The sequence below is a fragment of the Cebus imitator genome, unplaced genomic scaffold (genome assembly GCF_001604975.1).
Source record: "Cebus imitator isolate Cc_AM_T3 unplaced genomic scaffold, Cebus_imitator-1.0 Scaffold103, whole genome shotgun sequence".
Taxonomy (NCBI): Eukaryota; Metazoa; Chordata; class Mammalia; order Primates; family Cebidae; genus Cebus; species Cebus imitator.
Window position 1 is genome coordinate 912159 of NW_016107418.1, and position 7611 is coordinate 919769.

Sequence of the window (7611 nt, forward strand, 5' to 3'; positions counted from 1 at the left end):
CTCTGTTGCCCAGGCTGGAATGCAGTGGTGCAATCTCAGCTCACTGCAACTTCCGCCTCCTGGGTTTAAGTGATTCTCCTTCCTCAGCCTCCCAAACTCTTGACCTCAGGCGATCCACCTGTCTTGGCCTCCCAAAGTGCTGGGATTCCAGGCATGAGCCACCCCACCCTACCTTTATTAGCTTTATTTTTAACATAATTTAAAAAATTGTAAGCCCATATAGTTTAGTTTTTTAAATAGCTATCTGTAACAACCAGCTTACAAAATTCCCAAAAATTAAACCATCAGTTCTCAAAAGTCAGTGTCAGCTGGCCCTAAAGTAGCATTAGGTTTATGCCTTTGTAATGATTTTCTTATCTTTTTAGTATATTAGTCAATTGTTATTTTCCCCGCCCAGAGACACAGTCTTGCTCTGTTGCCCAGGCTGGAGTGCAATGGCACAATCTCGGCTCACTGTCACCTCTGCCTCCCAGGTTCAAGTAATTCTCCTGCCTCAGCCTCCTGAGTAGCTGGGATTACAGGCATCCGCCACCATGCCTGGCTAATTTTTGTATTTTTAATAGAGTTGGGGTTTCACCATGTTGGTCAGGCTGGTCTCAAATTCCTGACCTCGTGATCTGCCCACCTCGGCCTCCCAAAGTGCTGGGATTACAGACCTGAGCCACTGCGCCTGGCCTAGTAAATTGTTTTTAAATTTATTTATCTACAGCATACAGTCACCTCTCCTCACATATCGAGAGCACATTGATAATCCATCCAAAATTCACATTGTCTAATTGTAGCTCTCAAACTGTTGTGGAGAAAAGATGACACCTCAGTAGAATGAGATAATGCTTGACTTGAGGGATAAATAAAGGGTTAAAATAAAATGAGGTGAGGGGAAGTCATCAGTATCTAGAGGTGGTCAAAGGAAAGTGGTGTCAACACAATTGGGCAGGAGGAGATTGATATCCGCACTGGCTTGTCACAGCAACACAATTGCTAGCACACAGTTGCTAGGACAAGGTAGTAACTGTACCAACCTTTTGGTTCCCATTTAATCTCAGCCCTTTTTTTTTTTTTTTTTTTTTTTTTTTTTTTTTNTTTTTTTTTTTTTTTTTTTTTTTTTTTTGAGACAGAGTTTTACTCTGTCGCCCAGGCTGGGGACGATCTTGGCTCACTGCAACCTCTGATTCCTGGGTTCAAGTGATTCTCCTGCCTCAGCCTCCCAAGTAGCTGGGATTACAGGCGCCCACCACCACACCTGGCTAGTTTTTGTATTTTTCATAGAGACAGGGTTTCACCATGTTGGCCCGGCTGGTCTCAAACTCTTGACATCAGGTAACCCACCCACCTCAGCTTCCCAAAGTGATGGGATTGCAAGCGTGACCCACCGTGCTTGGCTAATCTGAGTTTTTGAGAAGATATCATTTAATGCATCTGTGTCTCTTAGCAATTCTCTGAAGTGGTTCCAAGCAACATCTTACCCTATACATATATGATCGTGAAGCGTGTGTCTGTGTAATAAGACCAAGTACCTGCATAGAGCCTTTCATGAGATGAGCTCAAAGCATTTTACCAACAGTGCTTTGTTAAGTCTCAACAAACCTCAATGTGGGAATTGAGGGGGAGCATCATTATTTCTGGTTTACAGATGGCTAAAGCAGAGGCTTTCAAGCAAATCAACAGTAGCTGAGACTAACTTGTTTGTCTGCAAATCCAATGTTCTATCTTTTCATGACAGCAAAATCTTGAGCACCAATTTAAGATTTTCTGCCTCTATATAGCTAGGGGAAGGGTACAGTTTTAACTGAAATATCAATGACTTCTCTGAAATCCTAAATTGTCTGATTCTGGTTTTTACCTTTTTGACCCCTTCATACCTATTTGCACGTGTGGTTTGATAGCATCTTATGATATTAATACCAAAGACCTATCTAGTTACTTTTAATTGCAATTAAAGTGATTAAAAGTAATTGCACGGCTGGGCACGGTGGCTCGTGCCTATAATCCCAGCACTTTGGGAGGCTGAGGCAGGTGGATCACCTGAGGTCAGGAGTCTGAGACCAGTCTGGCTAACATGATGAAACCCCGTCTCTACTAAAAATGCAAAAAATTAGCCTGGCATGGTGGCAGGTGCCTGTAATCTCAGCTACTCAGGAGGCTGAGGCAGGAGAATCACTTGAACCTGGGAGATGAAGGTTACAGTGAGCTGAGATCACGCCACTGCATGGCAGCCTGGGCAACAGAGCAAGACTCCATCTCAAATAAATAAATACATGTAATTGCACAAACCACAATTACTTTTGCACCAACCTGATACCTTATCCAGCATAATCCAATCTGGCTGTAGAAATAGGGAGTGTTGAAAACAGAAGGCTGCACCATTTGGGTAGAAAGGACAAAGATCAGGGACTGTGGTTCGGTCTCTGTGTTGAGCAGACAACAAAGCATTAATCATTGCCCAAATAGACAATGGACTTTTTGAACATTTATTATGTGCAAGATATGGAATTTAGTATTTTATACATATTGTCACATTTAAATGATTTTTTATGGTTGGTATTAGTATTATCCCTGTTTTGCAGATAAAGAAAGTAAAGCTTAGAGGGTCTAAGTAAGTTTCACAAAGGCACCCAGCTAGTGAGTGGTTTGAACCAAAGGCTGTCCAGCTCTGGGTTCATGTGCTTGGAGGGGCTATTGTCTTGCCTTTCTGCTCCATCTTTTGGTAACACAGCTGGGAATTGGTGTAGGGATGGACCTGGCACCCAGCAGAGTCCTAAACCAGGGTTCTCCTAACCGGACCTAGCGGAAGAACCCTTTCTTCCTTGGTCACAGTCATTCGACTGTTTCTCCAGTGAGGTGTGCTGCCACGTCTCCTGCCCTGTGAAGAAAGCCCTCTGTAGGAGGAGAGAATGAAATCCACATGCAAAGAGAAAAGCAGAGATTATGACGGGGAGGCCGGGTGTGGTGGTTCACGCCTGTAATCTCAGCATTTTTGAAGGCCGAGGCGGGTGGATCACTTGAGGCCAGGAATTCGAGAACAGCCTGGCCAACATGGTGAAACCCTGTCTCTACCAAAAATACAAAAAAATTAGCCATGTGTGATGGCACATGCCTATAATCCCAGCTATTCGGGAGGCTAAGGTATGAGAATTGCTTGAACCAGAAGGCAAAGGTTGCAGTGAGCTGAGACCGTGCCACTGCACTCCAGGCTGGGGACAGAGTGAGACTGTGTCTCAAAAAAAAAAAAAAAGATGGAGAGAAGAATTCTGATCGCATTCAACTCCTTGACTTCAATCCCTGACCCTGTTATCTAAAGTAGTGTGAGTTCAGTTTTGCCACTAGGCTACTGGGTTTATATACACCACTATCCAGCTGCCACCTGCACCAAGTTGACCAAGATAGGAGTTCACCACTGGGTCCCTTGGACTTACCCTAGTCTGTGTCAAAGCTTTAGGTAGGTAAACTTTCCCCACAATACAACCCTTCTTCCATTTTTTTTTTTTTTCCAGTTAGGGGCCTTGCTCTGTCACCCAGGCTGGAATGCAATGGCACAATCACAGCTCACTGCAGCCTTGAACTCCTGGGCTCACGTGATCCCCCCACTTCAGTCTCCTGAGTAGCTGGGAGAAGCGGTGCACACCACCATGCCCCGCCCCTTCTACCACTTCCAAATACATTCTCTGTTGCACCCGTAAGATTCTTCTTCATCTTTTGTTACTTGGCTCAAGCCTCCTAATGCAAATATTGCACAGTATGTAGCAACAACGAAGACTTCTTAGTGTTGACAGGCATTACTTCGTATTCTGACCTCAAGAGGCAGGAAAGCAGTCATGGAACTAACAAATATGAACAATACAATGGCATTACTGAGTTCAGCTCGGGGTCTCCAAACTATGATTTCACAGGCCAGATTATTATGAATTTTTTGATGGCGTGGGGGTGGAGAGAACATCATAGAGCTGCCAACTTTTAATTTTGTCAAACGGGGCTAGTAGACTTAAATTTATCCTTCCCCAACTCTTCATTCATTTACTTAACAAGTCTAGAAAATACTCTTCTGTAATCCCTGAGGTTAGGCAGCCTCACCAAGTCACTGGAATAATATCGAAGGTCACATGAAATCTTCCACTCCACTTAACCTGATACCTTTGCTTATTGTCTTAGTCCATTTGTGTTGCCGTAAAGAAATACCTGGGGCTGGGTAATTTATGAAGAAAAGAGCTTTGTTTGGCTCACAGTTCTGCAGGCTGTACAAGAAGCATGGCACCAGCGTCTGTCTCTGGGGATGGCCTCGGGCTGCTTCTACTCATGGCAAGAGGCAAAGGGAAGCTTGTTTGTAGAGATCACATGGGGAGAGAGACAGCAAGAGAGGGGAGAGGTACTGGACTTTTTACTTAACAACCAGCCCCTCTGGGGACTAAGAGAACGAGATCTCACTCGTTACCAAGAAGCCAGCACCAAGCTGTTCGTGAAGGGTCTGCCTCCATGACCCAAAATACTTCCTATTTAAGCCCCACCTCCTCGCATCACTACATTGGGGATCAAATTTCAATATGAGATTTAGAGGCGTCAAAAAACCATATCCAATCTATAGCAATTACCTTCCAAAATTTAGAAGGAAGCATATGGAGACCATCAGTTGACCTTGTTGGTAATAATTTTTTTAATTAGCTGGAAGCTAGAAAGGGCAAAAAGGGGTGAAGAGGAAGCTGTGGCCCTGGAGGTTAATGTGGTCTGGGCTTGGGGTAGGTGTGGGGAGTGGAGGTTGACAACAGGTAAGCTTGTATTGCAAGGGCTGGTAGCCCAGGAGCTAGAGGTGGGGGGACCTGCAGAGCCCAGTTCCTATGTGGGCTTCTCTGGTGAGCTCTGGAATGAAGTAGGCATGGGCAGTTGTTAAGGCTTTAAATTCCTTGATGTCAGGCCTCGAGGGACTGTGATTTCTCCCCACATCACTTCCCCTTAACCAAGTAGTAAACTACATTTGGCCAAAATTGTGCCTTTAGGACAATAGCCAGAGCGTGACTCAGAGCAAATCTATGACAGTCATACTAACACTGCACATAGGACCAGACCTGGAGATAAAGCCTCTTCAGAGTGCACAGTATCTGCATCTAAGCAAAATAAGTTTATAAGAATCTCCTTGAAACTGCCTCCAAGGAATTGAAAGTTTCTAGTAAGCAAAGCACAGTGAAATGGAAATTAATAGTACAGTACCCATTACCTCTAGCTTAATGTGCAATTGATAAGCTCTTTACTTACTGTACCACCTGTTTTATTTTAATGAAAGTAAAAATTAGCTATTAGAGCTTCTGTGGATTCATTCACAGCTATGGGCTCCCAACCGTATTTCTTTGAGATGGCTTTAAGTTCCTGAGTCCCCAGTTCTCTGGCCGAGGTAGTGGTGGTAGGCTGTGTCAGTGACGCAGCACTTTGATTGGGGAATGTGGTCAGTGACCTTCAAGATGACCTGTGACGGTCCTCTCCTCCTGGTGTTCATCCCTTGGTGAGGTCCCCTCCCACATTGTGGCAGGGCTGATCTATGTGAACAGTAGGACACAGCAGAGCTGAGTGGAGTTTATTTTTAAGATTAGCTCTCATGTTCTCCCTCTCTCTCTCTTTCCCTTTATCTATCAGATCACTAATTCTCAAGCCAGCTGTCACAAGGATAAGCAGACAGTCTGTGGAGAGGCCATGGGGACTCTAGCCAACAGCCAATGAGGGCCTGGAGCCATGAACAACACTGTGAGCACTCTGGGGAGTGGCCCCTCCAGCCCCAGTTGAGCCTTCAGGTGACTGCAGCCCTGACTTGACTGCAACCTTGTGAGAGCCCCTAAGTCAGCACCACCTTGCTAGCTCACTCTGTTTCCAGACCCTCAGATGCTGTGAGAGATCACATGTTTACTGTTGCAAGCTACTGTGTTTGGGGGTAATTTGTTAGACAGCAATAGAAAACCTAATACAGAGAGGAAAGATAGTATCTTCCTGCCTCTTTCAAAAGAGGCCCCCTTTACTTCTACAGGGAGAACTGTCCGTGTCCCTGGTGAGAGTGTTTGAGGAATTCCCACTTCCTTTGCTAGACTGGGGGTACTGGGATTCTGAATTAGATATAGAAAGAAATTTTGCCTACATTCATTGCTGCATGCTTATAACCCTTGTTATTTGGAGGCACGGATCATGAACCATACACACAATCTAGAGGGTGATGCCGGTCAGTTCTTCTTGTCCCTGTTCCATCTTGGAGGGGATGGCGGGAAACATATTTGTGCACTTGTAAGCTTTTGAAAATGGTATAAACGAGAAACAATGAGCTTTATTTCTTAATATAAACACAAAATACCTGTAGTGTCAAATATAAAAAGGCAAAACCATTGACCATCATGATTGCACCAACTGGATACAAATACTGTTAACAACTGGAACAGATCATACTCTGTCCTGGTATATACATTTTACACAAGTAGGTAATATAATAAGTGCTATGTTATGACTTTTTTCATTAAATATATTATGAGCCTGTGTCTATGGGACTAGTGTATCATGTCATCTGCAATTATAATTTTAAATGGTTGCATGGAACCCATTATACAGATGTGTCATAATTTCTTAAGCCAGTCCCCTTTTGTTGGATGTAAATTTGTTTTCATTTTTGCTACCATAAGGATTGCTATAAAGAATATGCTTGTAGCAAATATTTGTACCTATCTTGACTTTCCTTCTTATGATAAATTATTAAAATAGAATGGTTGGACTAAAATATATATACATTTTATTCTATTTTATTTATTTGTTTGAGCAGAGTCTCGCTCTGCCACCCAGGCTGGAGTGCAGTGATGTGATTTCAGTTCACTGCAACCTCCACCTCCCAGATTCAAGCGATTTTCCTGCCTCAGCCTCCTGAGTAGCTGGGATTACAGGCGCCCACCACCACGCCTGGCTAATTTTTGTATTTTTGGTAGAGTCAGGGTTTCACCATGTTGGCCAGGCTGATTTCTAACTCCCGAGCTCAGGTGATCCACCTGCCTCAGCCTCCCAAAGTGCTGGGATTACAGGCATGAGCCACCACGCCTGGCCTAAAGCATATATACATTTTAAATGCTTTCCCACATATTCCCAAATTCTCTTCCAGAAAGGTTGTACCAATCTATACTCATTGAAATTTATTTGTCTACTTCCTTGTACCCTTGCCAGCACTGAGTAATAATTTTAAAAAAATCTTTCTGGCCTTGTATTTATATGGGAAACACAGAGATTCTTCAAGAAGTCTAGCTTACATTCAAAAATTGGCAGCAGCTGGCTAGGCACAATGGCTCACATCTGTAATCCCAGCACTTTGGGAGGTTGAGGCTGGAGGATCACTTGAGCCCAGAAGTTTGAGTCTCGCGTGGTCAACATAGTGGGACCTTGTCTCTACAAGAAATATAAAAATTAGCTGGGTGTGTTGGTGTGTGTCTGTAGTCCTAACTACTCAGGAGGCTGAAGTGGGAGAATCTCTTGAGCCTAGGAGGTTGAGGCTGGAATGAGCCGTGATTGTACCACTGTATTCCAGCCTGAGCAACAGAGCAAAACCCTGTCAGAAAGGAGAGGAGAGGAGAGGAGAGGAGGGGAGGAGAGGGGAGGAGAGGGGAG